The sequence below is a fragment of the Cupressus sempervirens genome, chromosome 5, assembly GCF_028749045.1.
Source record: "Cupressus sempervirens isolate cs-2001-9-10 chromosome 5, ASM2874904v1, whole genome shotgun sequence".
In the NCBI taxonomy this organism is placed as follows: Eukaryota; Viridiplantae; Streptophyta; class Pinopsida; order Cupressales; family Cupressaceae; genus Cupressus; species Cupressus sempervirens.
The window spans coordinates 569,068,469-569,091,504 of NC_143122.1; positions in this window are offsets into that span (position 1 = coordinate 569,068,469).

Genomic DNA, 23,036 nt, shown 5'->3' on the forward strand with positions numbered 1-23,036 from the left:
GTGCTACATATGCTAAGAATAACCTTATTTCTTCTATTCTCTCCACAGGAGAATAGGCTTCATCGTAGTCTATTCCTTCTTTTTGTAACCTTTACATACCAATCTTTCTTTTTTCCTGACAACTTCACCTGGCTTGTTCATCTTGTTCTTGAATACCCATTTTTTTACTATCACATTCTTGTCTGGTAGTCTAGGGACCAATTCCCATGTCTCATTCTTCACTATTTAATCCAATTCTTCTTTCATAGCTTACTTCCAATATTCATCTTTACATGCTTCATCTACATTCTTTGGTTCAACTTGAGATATCAAACATAGTTCTTCATTGATTTTGCTTCTTGTCACCACACCTTTATCTCTACTTTTCATGATCTATTGGGGTGGATGATTCTTTGTCATATTCTTTCTAAAAGTAGTTGTTATCTCGACTCTTAGATCTATTGAAGGTTCCAAGCTTTGTTCCTACCTTAGCTATCCTTCATTCTACAAATCATTGTTAGTCTCAAAGAATACTTCATCATTCCTTGATTTAGTAACAACATTCTCATCATCTAAATTGTAGTCAATTATTCTTTCTTGTATCTTGAATTTCTCATCAACTATTACATTTGCACTTTCAACAATAGTCACCAAAGTTGGATCTTCTATTACTTGTTCCTCATTAATCAATCTAGGCTCATTATCAAAATCATTCAAGAATCTTTCCATACTTGCTTTAAATTTTTCAACTTTATTAGAAAGTGAACTCTTCCTAGTTTTTTTTATTCTCTTAGGACACCTAGTCACAAAATGACCAAACTCTTCACATGTCCAACAAAAAAAAAAGCATACATTCTGGCTCTCTTTTTGTAAGTAGATCAATACCTTCCTTTATCTTTATGTCTTCTTCAAATATATATTTATCTTTGCTTGTGCTTCTACTCTCTTGTATACAACAAAAGGATTTTGGATCTAGAAACTCAATGCTTTGTTCTTTACACAATATGATAACTCACCAAGAATTTCAATCATCTAAGTGTCAAAATTTCCTCTATCAGACATAGGACTATCTTTTTTGAATATTTTTTCCATGGATCTCTAAAGGTTGTTAAACTTTATCTTCAAGGACCTAATGCTCTAATACCAATTGTTAGAAACAATAGTCCACCAATATAACTTAGAGGGGGGGTGAATCACTTATCCAATAATTATCAACCTTTAATAATCTTACCATTCAATAAAAGTATATAGCAACCATACTAAAATCCACATACACAATTACACCAGATGTGTTAACTAGGGAAACCCTTGATCAAAGGGAAAACCTAGGTGGGGATGATGCCTAGAAGATGATGTTCTAATATAAATATTCCTTGTTAGAGAATGGAACATGTTAGAAGTCTATTACAACATTTAGTACATATGATTCCCTATTAGGAGACTTTGAATCCCTATTAAGAGTTGTGCCAACCCTGTTAGAAGTTGTAGAAGGCAAAAGACCCACTATCCAAATAGCTTATGAGGCAAGACCACTGAACTCACTATCCAACTGATCTCTCAACTATTCCTTGCACAATAATTGTCTATATTATTCTTTAACTCCTTTCCTCTATCCTATCAACCAAATCAATCACTACTAGACCTTGTAGACTAGGTCATGAACCTCAAATCCAAATATCAAACTTTGGATCACACAATAAAACCTCAACAATGAAGTTTTTGTCACCTTCGCATTGCTCTTCTTATCTTCGCATTTTTCTCTTCATGCTTCTTGCAATCAATAATCCTTCCCATGCATGATAAAGGAAAATTTCCTTCCTTTACATTGAATCCATAAAACAATTCCTTGAGTCGACTGTTACATCTTCTCAATTAATTATTATAGGACCTCATTAAGAACACGTTACACTTAGTGATAATATTAATCTTTCACCTTGTAACTTGAAGAACTTTATGTATTTGTAACATTATGATAAGTGAGCTTAACTATATCATCTCAAGAATCTCTTCTTCACATATTTAACTTCAACTTCTCATAATAATAATTTTGGTAAGAGATATAACAGGTTTACTAGAACATGCTTCTATAAACTCCATCTCAGAGTAATCTTCACTAAAACTTGCATAACTTCTTCCAAAATACATATCTTATGCTTCTAAGGTTAGCTACATATACTAGATTCTTAGTATTATCTCCCTTATTCCTTTCTTAGTGAAAATGCTCAATTTTTTGTCCATACCAACTTGTTCTTTATTATTTTTCTTCTGTCAAATATCACAAAAAATTGTTATGTCAATGAAAAACATAGTCATGTATGTAGCATATCATCATGATAGTTATCTAATCATGTTTCTATAATACTTCCCCATAGAAGTATCATCAGCATTCATGCTTCCAAAAAAATCACCTCCTCTTACCATGCACAAAGAATGCATGCATGTAGAACTACAAGTATCTCATCTGGTACCACTCTAAAGGAATAAGAGTCAAGAAAATAGGTCTTCAATAGATCAACAAAAAATCACAAGTTTTTATTTCAGCATTCCAAACCTATAAAAATATTTTTTTTAAGAACACCCATGCATATCCACACCAACTTCTCATCTAGAAAACTCAAAGTCTAAAAAAAAAAATACCAAACAACTGAACCCAAAATAATGGATTATCATAGATGAACATTGCCATAGATTTCTTTAGGAAAATCTATAAACCCCTTAGATCCAATGAACAAGAATCCAAGCCATGCATGTATAAGCATCCAAAAGGAAAATTTAATACTAGAACTCTAGGCCCACTTGTAGATCAATTGCACAACCACTACTAGTGCCTACATCTGAGAGAGATAGGCTATCTAGAAGCTTCCAGATCATCCAATGATCAACTACATAACCTTTATGCATTCTAGGTAAAAAAAGAGACATCTTCCAATACCCATGCATCAAGAATTATTTTGTTGTCAACCAAGAGCTCCAGATCAATGTCATTTCTGTTAAGAAATTAACTTGGATAATCCACAGGTCTATTGGTGTAGATCATGCCTAACTCTCCTTGTTATATATTCTCTATGAATGGAATTTGTAATTATTTATACTTTCTTTATAGGTGTCGGAAATCTAGAAGTAATGGGTTTTAGTTTGTCCTTAACTAACTTTAGTTAGAACTAACTAACAACTATTCTATGGTTGCCAACTTAGGGTTAATTAATTACTTGTTACATGCTAAGGGTTATGTCCCTTAAGGGACATACCCTCTAAAGAGGATATATAGGCAGGTTATGAAGATAGTTTGGAGACACACAACACACTTATAGTCTGATCTTCAAGAATTCATAACCTCACAAGTTCTTAGCAGCGATTTCATTACTCCAGTTTGTGAATATCCCAAGATCTACAATCATCTTATATATCTGCATATTTAGACCTGAATTTAAGATTTTTGTCAAGGTTATTTCTAAGCCTAACACAACTTTGATCTTGAAGTTTGATTTTTTATCAGAATCTGCAGAACTATACATGGTATCAGAGCCCTATTATCAGATCTAGGGCTCTGCAGATTTTTAATTATTAGACTTGTCTATATTTAGTAGTTGTCTTTCATTTTCAATGGCATGTACAATTAGACCTGAGCATAGATTTGATGGAAAGGAACACTTTGAAGCATGGAAATTCAAAATCTTGATGATTCTTGAAGAAAATAATGTTAGACAGTTTTTTGATGGAGCATCCAAATAGCCACCTGTTGAACGTCACAAATCCATATGGACCAATGGAAATAGGAAAGCCATTCAAATCATCTTGGATGGGGTTAAGAATGATATCATACCTATTCTTACAAAAAACCAAACTACCTACGATATGATGAACGCATTACATAATGCATTTGAAATAAATAATGCAAATAGGGTCCTTGCATTAAAAAGACAACTAAATCACATTCAAATAAAGAAAGGAGAATCAATTAACTCTTATTTTCTAAGAGTTGTTGGTATTAGAGATGAATTGTCAAGAATAGGAACCATCATAAATGACACCAAACTAATGCTCATGGTCATAGATGGTTTTCCAGAATCATGGGAAACCTTTGCACAAGGAATAAGTGCTAGAGATCAACTTCTGGACTTTAATAGGCTCAAGAATGATTGTCTTCAAGAAGAATCAAGAAAACTAAAGTAAGGAGGAAAACCTAAAGTAAAAGATGAAGAACTTCACGTTCTTAATGCCAACTCTCATAAAGGCAAGAAAAAGAATTTCAAGAAGAATAAAGGAAATCAAAAGAATGGAAAGCCCAAGAAAGACCTTTCTAAAATAAAGTGTTTCAAATGTGAAAAATTTGGACACTATAGATCAAATTTTCTAGAAAATTCCAAACAATAGGAAAATTGTACAAATGTTACTAGAGAAGAAGAAATTTATGACCCTGAGAAATATGTCTTGTATACATTCATCTCAAAAAAATTGGATGTCCTGTATACATTCATGTGCCTAAAGAAAAGAGAACCAAATCAGAACCATCTAGGAGGAAGGGTGTCTTCATAGGGTATAGTAAAACTTCTAAAGCATATAGAATTTTCATACCTGGGCAGAACACTATTGAACTTAGTAGAGATGTAATCTTTGAGGAAGATCTTGCATTCAAAAGAGAAATAAGTTCCAATGAACCCTCTCCTTTATCAAATTATGAAAGAATAAATGAATCTGAATCCTAGAGGGAGAACTTAGAAGAGGTCAAAGATGAAATAAGCCTTGAAGAAAGTTCAAAGAAAAGGCCACTTTGGGCCATAAAAATAGTTGAAGCAGCTCAAGATTTTGTTGCACCTTCAGGATCAGTCAGAGAAAGTAAAAGACCTAAGAGATTCTCTAGTTATACAAAAAAATATGATTGATTTGTCCAAAATACAGCCAACCAATCCTTCTGATGCTATTAAACATCTAGCTTGGAAAGAAGCTATGACAGAAGAATATCAATCAATTATGAAAAATGATGTTTTGGAAATAGTTCCAAGGCCAAAAGGAAAATCCATTGTTTCTTCAAAATGGATATTCAAAATAAAGCATGTTGCTAATGGAAGTATTGAGAAATATAAAACTAGATTTGTAGCAAGAGGTTTTTCTTAGAAAGAAGGGATTGATTATGAAGAAACCTTTTCTCGTGTTGCTAGATATACTACCATTCGAGCTATCTTAGTAATTTTTGCATGTAAGGGATGGAAGGTACATCAGATAGATGTAAAGACAACATTCCTTAATGGGAAGATTTTAGAAGAAGTCTATATAGAGAAACCAGAAGGATTTGAAACCCATGATCCTAATGCTTTTGTTTGCAAACTCAAGAAGGCTCTTTATGGGCTTAAACAGGTTCCCAGGGCCTGGTATGAAAGGATTGATAAATATCTCACCAGCTTAGGATTCTCTAAAAATGAAGCAGATCCAAACTTATATTATAAAAGAGATAAAGATGGTATGGTAATATTGATATTATATGTTGATGATTTATTAATCATAGGTGATGATCATCTTATAGATCAGTGCAAGAAAGATTTAAATAGAGAATTTGAGATGAAAGACTTGGGTCTTCTTCATTACTTTCTAGGATTGAAAGTATGACAAAATGTTGATAGTATCATATTGAATCAAGGAAAGTATACTTCAGATATTTTGAAAAAATTTAGAATGTGGAATTGCAAGTCTATGTTTTCTCCAATGGAGACCAATTTGCATAAACTTAAAGAAGCAGTCGTAGAATCACCTCCAATAGACTCTACTCTTTATAGGAAAATGATTGGATCCTTGATGTACCTATTAAATACAAGACCTGATATTTGCTATGTTGTCCATGCCTTAAGTTAGTTTATGTGTGAACCTAAGGAGATTCACCTAGTTGTTGTAAAACACATTATGAGATACCTACAAGGTAATCTTAATTATGGACTCAAATATGATAAAGTTGCTTTAGACTTGCATGGATTCACTGATTCATATTGGGGTAAAAGTGTTAAAGATAGGAAAAGCACTTCAGGATGTTATTTCAGTTTAGGATCAGCTATGATTTCATGGATATGTAGAAAGCATTCTTCAGTAGCTCAAAGCTCCACAGAAGCTAAATACATTGCAGCAACAATGGCCTCTCAAGAAGTAGTATGGCTAAGGAAGTTACTTGTGGGATTATTTGGGCAAGCCATGAATCCTATGATAATTAGAGTTCCATCAAGCTCTCAGTGAATCCATTTTTCCATGATAGACCAAGAATATTGAAATTCCTTACCATTATGTAAGAGATATGGTAGATAGGAATTATGTTAAATTGGAATACATTTGTACTATAGATCAGATAGCAAATATACACACCAAACATCTATCTAGAGTAAAGATAGAACATTTCAAAAAGAGACTTGGTATGGTTGAGTTGTAATTCATTTGTACTCTTTGATTATTAATAAAATAGTAAATATTATTTTGTCAGGCTATTGACTGTTATGGGCTCCACCATATGTAATCATTATTTAAGAGGTGACGATCTCTGAAATAATGAATACTTGTGCAAAAGGAATTATGAGAGGTTATGATCTCTTAGATAATGTCCTAATAGTAGATTTTACTATAAGATCCAGGGGAATTTTAGATTGTCTTGTGACATTGACATGTTCATGGGTCACAAATTGGATAACGAAAAAATTCTAGAAATTCTTTGGGTTTATCCTGTATTCTGGTAGATCTTAAATTCAGGATCTAGTTGTGATTTAGAAATACTAGCTTCTATGAGTCACAACATGTGTCTTATCACTAGTAGCAGTGATTTTTCATATCACAGGTTTAGTAATATGACTTTGTATCATGTGTTCTATGATACTATGTATTAAGAAGAGATAGACAAATATAGAGTATCAATTCTTGACTAACATCTATATTGTTGTTGCTAGATATGATATCTCTCTATAGGATTATCAAGTTAAGAGGAAGTGTTAAAAAATTAACCTGGATAATCCACAGGTCTATTGGTGCAGATTGTTCCTGACTCTCCTTGTTATATATTCTCTATGAATGGAATTTTTAATTATTTATACTTGCTATATAGGTGCTGGTGATCTAGAAATAATAAATTTTAGTTTGTCCTTAACTAACTTTAGTTAGAACTAACTAACAACTATTCTATGGTCACTGACTTAGGGTTAATTAATTACTTGTTATATGCTAAGGGTTATGTCCCTTAAGGGACATACCCTCTAAAGAGGATATATAGGCGGGTTATCAAGATAGTTTGGAGACACACAACACACTTACAGTCTGATCTTCAAGAATTCATAACCTCACGGGTTCTTAGCAGCGATTTCATTACCCCAGTTTGTGAATATCCCAGGATCTACAGTCATCTTATATATCTACATATTCAAACCTAAATTTAAGATTTGTGTTGAGGTAATTTTTGAACCTAACTCAACTTTGATCTTGAAGTCTAATTTTGTTATCAGAATCTGCAGAACTGTACAATTTCAACATGACCAACTCTATTTTCTTTCTCTTCACCATCCTTCAAGAAATGTTTGTTGTCTCCCAAAAAACTAGATCAAATACAAGACTTCCACTCATCAAAGGATTAATTATTAGCTAATTTCTTCAAAAACTCTTCAAGCTCTACGAGCTAAGAAATCTTAACAAAAGAAATTCCTAGAAATAGGAATATTGTGAATCCTCACATGCAAGCAACACACAATTCAAAAAACTAAGCTTTGATACCAATTAAAGGGAAATGAGAGCACCTTAGAAATCCATTTGAGATTAGTATGCACATCCTACATCCAATAGTTCCTTGAACAACTTCTAATAAGCAAATACAAGTGCATAGTACTATACCATAAAAGTGAAAACAAACATAGTTGATTTCCCACAATTAAAACCTTAAAGGAAATTGATTGCAATTTACCAATCTAAATAAATTTCAGCAACATTACGACATACAGATTATTATTCTACAATCATAAAACTAGAAGAATGAGACTAGATATAGAACAAAGATATATGTGGGGAAAACCTTTCCAGGTAAAAACCCCACCCTCCAAACCATCAAGCTAATGTATTATTCAACAACAAGTTACAATACATTTTTAGCCTTCAAATGGAGATTTACATCTTGCTCCATTCTAGAGAAAATCCGACAGCATAACCCTATGCAAATAGCTTCTCATCTCTATCTTAATTCTCTACAATGTTTTCATACAAGAGGAAACAGTTTCTAAAGTGTCTACATTCAACACATCTACAAATTATTTCAGAAACTTCCTTATGCACAACCCTTGCATAAAAACAAAGCATAAGATAATAAATCACCAAATAAAAACTTCTTTTTTTTCTACTCCAAGTCTTTTCTTGTGGAAGAATCCAACTTCATTTAGCAACTTTCCAAGAAAGAACAAATAAAGCAATAAAGTATGGTAAGGCTGAGTCACCTTATCCCAACAAGACTAGGATCTATGCTAAAATATCCATTTGTAGGTAACAAATTAGGCATATAATTCTCATAGTGTCATTCTGGAGTTAATAAATTGGTATGTTTGCATGCTATGATTAAGTGAGGTAGAGATACCTGTTGAAGATCTAAATTTGAATTAAGGAAAATGTTTGTCAGCTTATGATTAAATATTTTTTATAACCTATATTAATTATTGAATGAATAATGGATCTCAATAATGTGGGGAGATGAGAAACATTACACCATACCACCATGTGCTACATCACAACTAATTAATCAATAACACATTGAGGCCAAAAGAAGCTCCCAATGCACTACTGCATGCCAATTGATATGACATGACATAACTCGATAACATGGGAAGATATTAACAAAATGTTACACCACGCCATCATGCATTACCCATAACAAATTATGTACATGAATTAATAAATGGTTTAATTTTTTGCATCCTCATAAGCCTAAATTGCAATTAAGGAAAATTGTTGTAAGCTCACAAAGCTATGAATTAACAACCTAGATTCGGTAAGTCATGATCTCCTTACATTTTATGGGGGTTACTCAAAATTATCTGAAAATATATTAAAGAATAAGTGGTGGTGAGAAAAATATGAGAAGATATGTCATGAACGATGGAATGTTGTAGTTTCTCATCTACAAATCATTCCATTTTCAAACTATCATTCCCTTATGGCTTGTGCCTCAACCCTTTGAGTGTCACATTTAACTTTTTAGATCAAGGGGAAAAGGCAACACTAATAACCCTTACAACTATTGGTATAGGTATAAATATTTGGATAGTTGTTGCTTCATTTTTGGGGGTTTGAAAGTGTGAGAAATAGCTTAAACACTTGAATGAGTTACATGTGTTGTATAAATTTGGGTTTTTCATGATTATAGGAAGGATGGGGCTTGCTAAGAATACAAAGGGATTTTACTATGATAGGAAGGGGTGAGAACAAGTCATCTTGTGAGAGATATACAAGGATTGTGGTGATATATTAGTTGATATACATTTTGTAATTGTAGAGATACTAAAATTACCATTGATAATTATAGAGATACTAAAAGCTCTAGACTTTTTGAATACTCTATCCACTACTTGAAAATGCCTCTGACTTCTTAGATTAATAATTTGATTCCATTTGATAGGACATTGGAAGTAAACAAAATTTTGGGTGTAGACACAAAAATGGGAATTTTGAGTCATTTTTTTCTCCCTAATGTTGGGATGGAAGTAAAGAAAAATCTCAATGTAGACAATAAAAATGGAGTTTTAGAATCATTTATTTATCCCTCTACTATATTTTCAAAGATGTCATCTACGTGATGGTAGATGGTAACAATTTTGACCTATCACATTTTATGCCTTAAAAGTAAGTTGTATTGGGCTATAATAGCGTGGGTTAAAAGCCTAGTTAGATTATGGGCCTCACAATAATAAGCACTTGATGGCCTCCACTGGATTTAGTCAATGAGGACACAAACAAAGGTAAAAACCTTTATTTGGAGAACATATTCTATCATTGGCTAGTGACATTTGGTTATAGAATATAAAAGTGATACTCTAGTCTATATTATGTTCAATTAATTATGTCTATAAAAACAATATTAATGCCTATCTTACGATATCTAAAAATCCTTGATACATCTAGACAAGTGTTATAGTTTATGTAATAGGTTATTTTTCTGAAATAGAAATAATAGATAGGAGATATTTTCTATAGCAAGTCAAATTGTGATATTTCTATCAGGATTCAAATGTATAGTTTTTTAGTCAAACTCATTGACCCATGTTTTATAAGTAGTGGTTTGCATGAACCCATGTCTCATGAGAATGAATAGAATAGTAATAAATTAGAACTCATTGCATATATTTGATGCTCATAGAGGTATGAATACTTATGAAGAAAAAAAATGTATCAAAAATACTAAAGAAATTAATTGAATATATCATTTGAAGATTGTCTCCTACTTCATTTTCTCTATGTTACATAACTTTTTCTTTTCAGAATTAACCAAATTTATCTTCATAATAATTTTATTAAGGTATAATGTGTTTACTAGTTTTCTTCAAGGAAATAGTACTAAAGGAAAATTCTTGAAAATAAATAGTTGGAGTGCCAAACACGAATCAACAACTAAATAGATATGAAGTAGATAATAGAAAAGTGGTTCTTAGAAAACAAATAGGAAGTTATTATGTGCTACCATGGCCATAGGAATATTTAAAGAGAAAAGTTTCAATGCTTGCAAGGATGGTAAAGAATAGATCTCTAATGGTTGTAGGAACATTCAAAGAACAAAGATCTACTAGTTGGTGGAAAATTTGTAAAACAAAGTTTTCACCATAGCTTCAAATTTCATACTAGAAGAATGTAAATAACTAACCATGATTTAAGATGTATGGATTATTAGTACTCTCGACAATAATATTCTAAAATGATTTAGACCCGTGATTCAGCCATAGGGATGTAGTACACTCAAAATACAAGACACATCCAACTTTATATTTAACTTCTTACAAAGCCACATGATTAAGATTACTAAATATGCATTTAATATATATGTACTAATCCTGCATAATAAATACTATCATAAAATTTATGTCATTGTACATACACTTCTCATATTTATTAATTGAAGTATACTTAAATTATTTCTTTGAAAGAAATCATGACAATGATAAACTTGCATTTAGATGACAACAAGATGATTGAGAAATTACATTATATTATATTCATATGAGAATTTTAATTCAACATAATGATAATTAGACTAATCATATGGATCTAGAAAATAGTGAATCCATTATATCATGTTATATAATATGTCTCATAATATCAACCTATAAAATCCTAAGACCTATGGCCTCATGTCCTTGTAGACCTAAATATTAGTTAAGGAAAATGATTGCAAACTTACGATCAAATTAACTAATTTGTATTAAAATCAATAATACAACTTAGTAACATAGGAAGACTTGAGAAACATTGCACTACACCACCACACAGAACCCATAAGCACTTAACCAATGATGCATGAGTTTAATGGATCTATAAGTGTAGAAGGCCAATAATGTTGTCATTACGGGATCTTCTTGTCCTTAACTTGTGAGTAAATCATATTTGGTTTTATAATGTTGTTTAGATTATCATAGTGAATATAGAAGATCTTTTAGAATTAGAGATTACAAGAAAATTTCCAATGAGTTACATGAAAATGTTAAACAATAGAGTTCTAATGGCTATAGGAAGAGTGAAAGAAAAAAGTTCTAGTGGCTAAAAGAATAATCAAAGAATAGATTTGGTTGCAAAAAGATTCAAAGAAGAGAGTTCTAATGGTTGCAATTACAAAGTTCTAATGGATACAGGATCAGTCAATGAATGGAGATGGGATAGTTCTCAACTCTCCAAATAGTATTCTAATAGAACTTAGAATGGAATCTTTCCATATTATAAGTGCATTAACCTTAAAATTGATGAGTTATCTCCCCTAGATGATTTTAAAATAAACCATGCAAAAAATGATAGAAACAAAGAGGTTTATAAATTAACCATTTAGGCTTTCAGATTTAATAGAATAAAGAATTCAAATTTGAGGTTTTTCATATGATATATAAGCATGTGAAGATTTTTATTTTTGATCTTTTGGAAAAAAAAAATTATTAAGGTGGAATTTTTTGGAATGACATGGTGCAAGAACCAAAACTTGCTAAAAGGATAGTGAATAATGATGATGAGACATTGCATTAATGGTTGGAGTGTGCCAAAAAATTGATGTATCTCACTCAAACCCACTTATCACCATTTTTTTAAGGAAGAAATTTATGTGCATATGAATCAATGAAGGGTAAAAGAAGTTTTTTAGTGCTTGATGAATATGAACCTGATTCAAGCTCTTGAAGTCTTATGGTTCAAGGGTTAACATCCATTGATTGGCTAACCCCATTTCTTATAAGTCTATATCATCTACTAGTCACCCTCATTGTGCTCAACAATTCATTCATTATATCTTGTAGCCATATATTTCCCAACTCTTTCTGCCTAAGTTTTATTCATTGGTTAAGATATCATAGATCCCACCTAGTAGTGATGTGTAATATTTGTCCCTATCTTCCCACATTATAGAGAGATTTATTTGTGTCAAATATTTCATTAGACAATATCTGTGTGATGACATTATGATAGATCATTTATCTTTCACTACATCATTGAGCAATAACATGGATGACAAGTTAGATGAGAGGTGGATAATTGGCTAGCTTAGATATAAGGTATTATTTTTGTTCAATCGGTGATGTGTTGATAAAAGTACAAAATGATAGAAATTTATTGAGCTTAGTGGAAGGATTTTGAATTTTCTATGTAGTGTTATTTTCCTTGCATCGATGACTATGATTTAACCTCAAGTTGGTGTTCACTCCACCTTTAATGGTGTAGTGATCATGCTTGAGAGCCTTCTTAGGTGATATTTTATCTTTCATTTCATAGATCTGGGAAGACGTAAAGAATAGAGAAACAAATGAGTGAGTTCAAGTAGCCATTTTTAGCATCTACTGCATAGTACTAACCTAGTAAATTGACAAACAATGAGTTAACCCTAGACTTACCACCTTACCTTCACTACAAATTTCTTAAAGAAGCTTGAATCCTTAGAAGAAATATTAGTGGTGTTAAATTTTTAGAACTAGGTTTCTCTTGTAAAATAATATTTCTATGGTTTTGTCTTCTTCTAGAAACCCTATCCTAAAAACAACCAAAAAAAACTAGAGGCACATTTGTGATGACTTAATTTCCCAATGGCCTGGCTCCTTATGGAGAGAAAAAAAAACTCCAAGTTTCCTGAAATTTAGTGACAAATAAATAGATGCTAGAGGAGCCCATATGAAATTGAGAGGGAATTTTTTTTTATAGATATTTCAATACTAAATTGGAGAACCCTTACCCAGGTTATGACCCTTGGAAGTTTGGGTTAGCAAATTGTGTAGTCCATAATATTTTCATCAGTGTAAACCTAATTAGGACTTTAGCTAGATGTTATAACACTAGGATAAGAGAAATTAAATATCAAAATATATCTCTAAAAAATTTCAATCATGATACAATTTTAAATATCTTTGGTATTCAGGATGATGCCAAATACAACGTGAAGATTAACCTAAATGTCCTTAAGAAATAATATAAGAACTGCAAAGGAATGTATAGCAGGTTATGACTATTGTTGATCTATCATTTTGTATGATGCTTAACGATAGGAATCCTTTCAAACTCCTCTCTTGAAAAGCTAATCTGGTATCAACCCCAAGGTTCTAAGCAATCTTGTGACCTACTAGAATCCACTTAGTTGAAGATAAATGTATTTGTTTATGAGGAGGCCTTTTTTGGTTTTGACTGATTTTGGATAATATTTTGAATCTACTTACTATTTCAAAATTAACCACACGAAAATAGATATATTTTTGCTATTTTCTATTTTTAAATGAATGCAATCTAACAATGCAATTATATGAATTCCTAATTTAACCAAGGATTAGCAAAGCAAATAACAAAGATAGGGTAACAAGAACTTTAAGAAAATGACTTGAAAATTAAATACCTAACGAATATAAACTATGGAAACAACATGTCTATGAATTAAGCCTTTGAAAAGATTGGTAGGTAACCATTAAAAATAGGAGCAATGCTTCCTCAATTCTACTGATGCAATCATTGATGGGAATTCAGTAATCGTAAAATGATTCACTTTTCATCAGATCACAAGGCCACAAAAAGTGTGCTCATGTGAGACAAAATGTTATGCAAGAACAATAAGGTGATCTCTTCCCAAACTAAGTACATCAATGGAATTTGTAAAACCATAGCAAACACCAAAATTAAAAGATCACTCAATCAAAATAATATAATAAAACTATTGGCTCAATTACATTCCATGAACATACATTCATAAAATATAACACACTCAAGCAAGAATAACTACACTCTGAATGAGAGTACCAATAGCATATATTATTGCATCAAAATAATAGCCTAGAATACACATTACATTCTTAAATTTTAAAAAATATTCTCCTCAATTTTTGTTGAGAGTGAGATATCTCTTTATGTAAACATATGCTTCTAAACTAATAAAACAAATCTATTTATGTACAAACTAACTCTCTAACTGGTGCTAAGTAGGACTCCATCCTTTATTATATCATTAAATGGATACATGAGCCTTTACATGATTTAAAACAAAGAAAGCATGAGAAAATAAGAAGAAGAAATCCATTAGATGATGTGGGATTCTTTGGAGGTGCCAAAAATAGAAGCTCAACATTCACTAGATGTTCGTAGGATTTAAACTACAGTCAGAAAGCATTTTTGATGCATGGAAAGATCTCAATTTAGAATTGGTAGTTAACTATTGGCACACCTCTGATTTCTTCAAAAAAATATGGTGCACCTTCAGTGAAGTAAACCTCATAAGCAATGCACCTGGCGCACCTATGCACCTCAGAAGTAGGTCCAAAAAATGTAAAATTTTACCAAGTGTCAAAACTAAAATTCTAGCTTCTTGGTTTTGTTCCCTTTCATACCAAAGCTATGTCTAGGTATTTTCTCTTGAATTTATCTAAAATCTCAGTGATCAAGGTTGCATCCATAAAATCTAAAGCTTCATATTTGTCCTTCACTTTTTGCCTTTGTCCTTCACTTTTTGCCTATAGTTTCCCACCTCAATGCAAGTTTCTATAAAATCTCCTAATTTCACATTCAAATCTAGCAATGCCTCTTTGATCTTAAATTCCCATCTAATGTCATCATTAGTGGAAGCTTTTTCAAAAGTCTTTCAAAACTATTCAACAACTGCTTTTATAGTAATCAATTTATCCCTTGAATCATCTTCAAAAATGTCTAAGCAAGCATCACTGTAATGTCTCTCTACCTCCAAAATTTTCTCTTGGTTTTGATCCTTGAGCTTATGAATATCCACATGTAATTTTTCCATTACTTTATTTCCATTTGTAATCTTCTCTATCTAGTCATAAAGTTTATCTAACTCATATGCTATATATACATCCATCAACATCTGATACCTTTGACCCTTTATGGACTGTAACTCTTGCAGGTCTTTACCATAGATATGTATTTCATCCATTAATCCAAAATCCTTGTTTAATATAGCAACCAGATTATTTTCATTATTCCACATATGATGTAGTAGTTTAAGATTTCCTTGTATGATCTGCACATCTTTTTCTTCAAAACTTTCTCACCATTGCTGACAAGCCTTTAAAAATGGATCAAGTTGTATAATCTCCTTATCCCTCTTCTCAAATGCTACATTTAGAGTCTCCTCAAGATTTTTAGGATCTAATGGACCAAATACTTCATTCAGATATCCCCTTAGGATCTCATTCTACTTCCAAAGGGTTATCAATTCAGTCTCATCATGTTCTAAGTGCCTAAACACTTCTTTGATTCCATTGTAACCATCAATTTGGTAGTATCCATAGTGGTTTTTCCAAGCACAACCTCTCTAATTTTATAATCATTTGGATTCAAGTCATCAATTTCTACATGTGGAGAGGGATAGCAACATGGGCAAACAAGTCCTAATTCTAATCACTCATTATAAAGGGTAGTGCTTGTGCATCTCCTACAGGTGACTTAGGCTTCTTGAGAGCTTCAATTAATTCTCTCATTCCTTCTTCCTTAGTAGAATCTTGCTACCTTTTTTTTTCTAATCATCACTTCTTTCCTCAACCATCTTGTAGTATTTACCATTAGAGATTTACCTTTAGAAGAAGGAGGAGTTTGTTCTACTATGCTTTTTCCCATATTAGTTCTCTCCAAAGTTTTCTCCTTTTGTGAGAGATCCACATCGGGCATCTTTGTGTCTATTTAATCCATAGTCCTTACCCTTATATCATGGGAAGTCTATTGAGGCTCCTCACATATTTTCCCTTCCTTGGACACTTCATCGGTGGGTATTTGTTGCGGCTCTTCTTCCTGTTCAAGTTGTACTTGTTCTTCATTACCCAAAGGGAGAGGAGTAGTTGAACCTTTACCCATGCAAAATAAATCTTGATTTATTAATGGTTGAGCTATTTTGAGTCCTTGTGACTAAGGTGGCAATTGAGTCCAATCCTCTTGAAGAGGTTGATTAGTCAGAGTATCCATTATCTTATCACCTACCTACTTAGTGCCCACCAGCATGAAATCAAAGTCTGACATCTGAACTTTAGACACCGGCCCATTCATCATCCTGCTCATCAATCCATTGTTGCAACTCATCCTTAGAAGTTATAAACTAAATAGATGGTGTAGGAATGGATGGTGGTGTAATAGTGGAGGTTCTTCTTCATTCTAACTTTGTATCCCTAGTAAGATGAGTCCTCTAACTCAAGAGAAGGTTATCTTCTTCATCTTCATCTTCATCATCCTCTTCTTCATCTTTTGGAATAACTTATGGAATTGATGGAAAAGGAATAACCTTTCTTATTACCTTTTGTATCATTTTAACTAGAGTCTTGATATTTCTTCTCCTATGAGTGGATGGGGATGCTTCCACCTCTTACATAGGTGGGGAAACTTCTTCTATTTTTGTTTCAACTCCTTTCCCTAGTTTTGGTAGTGGTACTTGAGGATTATCTTGAGTATGCATGACTTCTACATTCTTTGCCCCTTGTTGTTTTGATGCTTGAGTTGTTCCTTCTTCTGGCTTGACTTGCTGAGGAGAAGTTCTTTTCCTCTTGACTTTACCCTTTTGAACCCTAAAGTATCTGAATTCTCTATCAAGTTGGTGCACTATTTCTATCCTTAATGGGGATTGAGTCATGAATGTGGGCACTGTCACTTTTACTCCTCTACCTTTCACTAGGTGCATTATATCTTAGAAAAATATAGTTTCAAGAATTCGATCTAGCTTGAATTATCTTTTGATCCAATCCTTGGTTAATTGGATGACATACCTCACACTATGATTAATATCTAAATTTTCCTCTTAATCAATCTCTGCATTCATGATAGCTCGATCCAAAATATGATCTCTATTGTACAATAGATCAAGGACCTCTTCAGTATCTTTCTGTACTATCTTTAAAGGAACCTTTATATTTAATACACTACTTTCTAGATAGAGATTCATCCTACAATAATCCCTTATTCAAATTTTGTACTCATCCACTGTGTTCACCCAATGGTCCTCGATGGAATCTTCATGCTGGAATTGTTTTCCCACCAAGCACTACACTCTTTCAATGTTATCAAAATAGGGAAAAGGAGAGTTATATTACTCCAAGGGATATTGATCCCACTTAGACTCAAAAGTAAGAATATCTTGTTTCCAGAAAACACTAAATGGTCCTATAGTAATGGGCCATACCCAAGTCTTCTTGTGTTTCTTCCTTACTCTCTCATATGCAGACAAGAGTTGTCATGCAATCTCCAGCAATATGAGCCTATCACATGGATACCTGGGGAGCTTCTTTGGATTGGTAGCCATACTTGCTACTCTCAAATAAGTGAATATCTTATATTGCATGTAATAGGCACTAATTTCTATAATCTTTGTCACTCCCTCATCTGACATCCCTTTTGCATAATCTCCTTCAATGAATTAGATGATTGCAAAAATGAAGGCATCATTCACTATTATATACTCCTTACTATGCTCTAAAATATTTTTCTTTACCAACTGGGGGTATACTATGTAAGGTCATGCATTTGCATCTTGCATGTTGCCCTTTTTGAACAATCCTAGATAGTCTATTTCTCTTGCAGCTAATAGGTACATAACAGGATGTCATATAGAACTTTTGATTATTTTTTACTACCACCAGTTGCTCCAAATTCTCACTAAGAATTGAAGCCCAATCAATTAGCATCTTTTTTTTTCTAAAGGTCTCAATGAATTGTGTCATCCATATATTCAGGTGTCCTAATGCAAGTAACCCATGACTCTAGTCAAAAGTATTATAGAATATCCAATATCATCTTTCATATAGCCCCTTGTCATGTCCACTTTACCTGCTTTGCATCCAAGAGGAGTCTTATCGATAAGATACAAGGGTTGGATATTTTTTATGCTTCCTCTCCATCTTCTATGTACAACCTTTCTACCTGATGATATGTCAATCTGATATACTAATCTACTCTTAGAAGATGGAATACCTTCTCTATGTTCTTAGGTCTCAAATCTAGCAGGATCTCTCTAGCTATACTTTTCATGGCCTTTTCTTTTGAGACACAGTTCTTTGCCAATGTTATGATCAATTCTGAAGACTATATTAATACTGGGTGTGACGCTACATTGAGAAGCCCTGATCTAATAAGAGAAAATATCATTGGAGATCTCAGTAGGTTTGTTGCATAAAACTAGGAATACATTCCAGTCAATATGTCAAAGCTTAGTTTCTCAGATCTTTGAATATTCATCCTGAAAGTGTAACTTTGCCAAAACACCTTGAAATTTGAGAACTATTGGTTTTGGGGCCATCTTTTCAATGAGGGAAGACAAGGAGGAAGCCATTTGATCTACCAAAAATAAACATTCATTAGTCTAGAAGATTTAAAAACTTAATTAAGACAAACCATAATTACAACAAAAACACAATCTAGAAACCCTAATTCTTAAAACTACTAAAAAACACCAAAAAATCTATTTTCTAACCCTGGAAGACAAAATATTAGCACAATTGGTGCACCTCATGGGTGCACTAAGTTTTCTTTACCCAAACACAAACTCCATTAAGGGTACACATCTAGTGCACCTGATGGGGTGTGCTACATGGACACCCTTATGTCACAAAGTTAAGTGCATGTGGGGTGTGCTAAGTGCATCCTTTACTATCGTTAGGGGTGTTTAAGCCTAGTATCTTGGGCTTGCATTAGTCTAGGTTTATTAAGTTCTTTTAGTTAATGAAAAAAAGGTGCACAAAGTGTGAACCTTATTTAAGATGTTCTTTAATTTTTTTTGTGGTGTTGTGTGTAGTTACAGGAGAAGGATTGGGCATAGTGGTGAACCTTAGAAGCTGTAGAGGTGTGGGAGAGTGAAGCAAGGAGGAAAGAACGATGAAGAGAGGGGTGGGCTCCTAGGCTTTATAGGCTCATGATTTAATGCACCTCTTGGAGGTGCATAGCTATGTAACTATGGATTTCCAAGAGAATGTGCTTTATCTTAAGTATCTTGGTGCATTAGTGTACCTAGTGAGGTGTGCTAGTGTGCTAGTGCACCTTCCTTTTGAAGAAATGACTTTTCTCCTTTAGAATACAATTTCCAAGAATCTAGGTTTTTGGTTAGAGACCTCAAATAAGGTAAAAACACTAGGGTAAAACCCCAAACAAGGGTTAGACCCTAGACCTAGGATCTAAAAAGCTAAAGTAGGGGGTCCCCATTTCTCAATGAAATGGGGCATGCATTGTGAAACCACAACAACTACCAATTCATAGGCCTAGGTTAATCATGATCTAGAAAAGTTCTTAGGCTCCACCCTACAGTGTGAAATTATTTCATAAATACTACATTATGACCTATTATGCTTTGTGTTGGTTGTTTGGATATAGGGGAGATGATAAAATGCCAGTGAAATTGACTATTTTAGCATGTGATATCCAAAATCTACATAAAAATAGTTTGTTTAATTACTTGCAGTATGTGGTTGAAAAATATGCATCAGTCATTATGTTCAATTAAAGAAATGCATGAGTGTTTAAATTTAAACAATATTCATTATTGTTGTGTATGAAATTATTATGAAGGGAAATTGTTTAAAGAATAGAATAATGAACTCCAATATATCAAGGTGAAGATAACTTTGGGGACCCTAAGCCTATCAATGGTGGACCAACATTTGGGACTATGAGTACAAAAATGATCAATATATACACTTTGAAGATTAATTTGTTCAAAGATTGTATGATATCATAGGTCCCAAATCTCCCCCTAGGATGTTCATCAAAATAATGAATTTTTTAAGGCCAAAAGAAAAAGGTGATGCACTTAAAGTCAATCACAATTGGAAAGATTAGTAATTGATGAAGAGATACTCACACACAAGGGTTTATGAATTTGAGGGATAGGTTTATGTCCTAATCCATACTATTTCAGATATTAGAAACTTTAGAGTTCATTTGGAAAAAATTTGAGGCCAGTGCCATTTTTTAGGATAAACAAAAAAGCTTTAATCCTCCCTTCAAATATCAACATTGGAGATTTTGAGATTAAAATACTATTGAGGGATATGTACAGACTACCAAACTTCTTGACACATATAATATTCCTAAAGGGGTAGAGGATAGATGATTTGATCCTAAGGGACACTTTTTCTCTATAAAGGAAATAATATAGCATAGGATCATATACATGTTCTTTCCTAGGAATGAAAGAACTATGAAGGAATTTCTCACCTATATGGAGGTTTATAAGGGTCATGGAAGTTCAATTGAGGAGATCACATGAAATTCATAATTACCTAGTGGCATTCTGTAACAAGTCTAATAGGATAAATAGATTGGATTTATTTATCTAGTATGGAAAGAAGTTACTTGATGAGGGTAAAGGTGCTTCTACACTAGTGAAATTGGAGGTTCAATCCATGTCATGCCTCTCTTGATAGGAATTTACTTGTACCATCCACCACATTGGTTATTTCAAAAGGTATTATAAGTACAATAGGGGGTATGAAAATGAAAAAGTGTTACAATATACTTAACTTGATCCCTACTAGCCCATAAATGGTGGCAATGATGATATTTTGAAGATTTTAGACTATGTTAGACTTAAAAGTCTCATTGGCATAGAGATTGGAGACTAGTGATGCTAACTATTAGGACACTAAGGTTTTGACATTTATTGGCAATTGATGAATATGGAAAATGAAGATATAAAATAGTGATAGAGTCTATACTAGTCAGATCATGTAAGGATTGAGGAAAAGGAAACACATGTACTCAAAAAAAGTGATACAACAAAGATAGTGTGGTGAGCCACCATCAATTTGACACAATAGAGGGTCAAGGATAATATCTTGATGTGACAAAATTAATGAAGTGATAGTGGGATGTGAGGATAGATGCTAGCTAAAGGCTCACAAGAGAATAGACGAGCCTATTCATATAAACACCTACTTATAGGTATCATAAGTGTTATATGACTAGATGAAGTATGTGATTCAAAATTAGAATGCATCAACTTTGAGTGGGATATTTTAGGGTTTTGGAACCCATACATTCAAGATTTTATACAATATGGAAAATTCTTTATTGGATTTTTTTATTGTTATTTTTGTTGAAGTTATCAAAAGAATATACAAAATTTAGTAGGGAAGAGAAGACAACCAAGATAGTTGAGGAGTTGTAGGCTAGTGACTATAGATAGAGTTGAATACAAAGGAAGAAAGGTGATAAAAAAATGATCAAAGAGAATGCCAAAAAATAAGATAAGCTCAAGGAATCTTTAGGGTATACATGGGATATCTACAAGGAAAAGTGTGCCATTTATTTAGATCAACCATTTTTATTTCTGTCTTACCATTGTAATCAGTGTGTAATATCTTAAGAAGGCATGCATAAATAGAAAATACATTGTAATTCCTTTATTTAGGTACCTCCTAGAATGGTTTTTGCAAATCCTTTAACAAGGTAGCTTTGAAAGGCTTTTGTAATCCTAATAGGTTGTTATCATTCACAACTAGATGTGTTCTCAAAAGGAACAGTTGTAGCCTCTAACTAGACAACCTTTTATCTATAGTAAAAGGCTATTTGGTATATTACTCCTATCATAGTTTCCATCCTCTCATCAAGGGTTTCCATACACACAAATCCATGTGTCATTACTGTATGCATTTTTGTGGGAGCTTGTGTTCTTCTATGTTACACATTTTATCAGTGTGTTAATATTCATGCAACTGGTCTATACAATATTTGGTGTGATAACATAGTAGACCAACTGGAGAATTTGTACTAATTCACACCCCCCTGTCTTAGTATGGGTCGCGACCAATAATTGATATCAAAGCTCAAACCCTAATAGAAACAAACTTGATAGTTAAGGGAAGATAAATGGAAGTGTTCAAACTTTAGAAGAACCTTGAAGATGGTCTTTGTAATTGAAGATCTAAAGGACATGTTAAGAATTTCTTTGGAAAAAAGAGAGAAACTAATGAAGAAACATAGTCAAAGCCGTAAAATTATTGAACAACTTGCAGAACACAGTGGTTCAAATAAATATGAAGAAGCCATCATTGATCTCATGATTGATAATGAGATGCTGACCAAAACTATTACACGAATATTAACCACTATAAGACTGAGTCAAGCTTAAGATGAAAAAAGGTAATGTTATCCTAGAAAAATAGAAATTTGAGGATGTACTAAGAGAAGAACTAGAGGCCAATAGAGAGAATGAGGAAGATGCAAGACAAAAGAATGAAAAAATTCATATACTGACTGAAGAGTTGAAAAGCATTAATGAGAGTATCAAAAAATATGAATTTTTTGTATGACAACTCTGAGAAGATAGATGAGAAACTCAAAGGCTAGAGAAATATCAAGAGTACCACTGGTATTAGATATTAAGGTGATGACAAGACTAATAATGGTGAGTCATC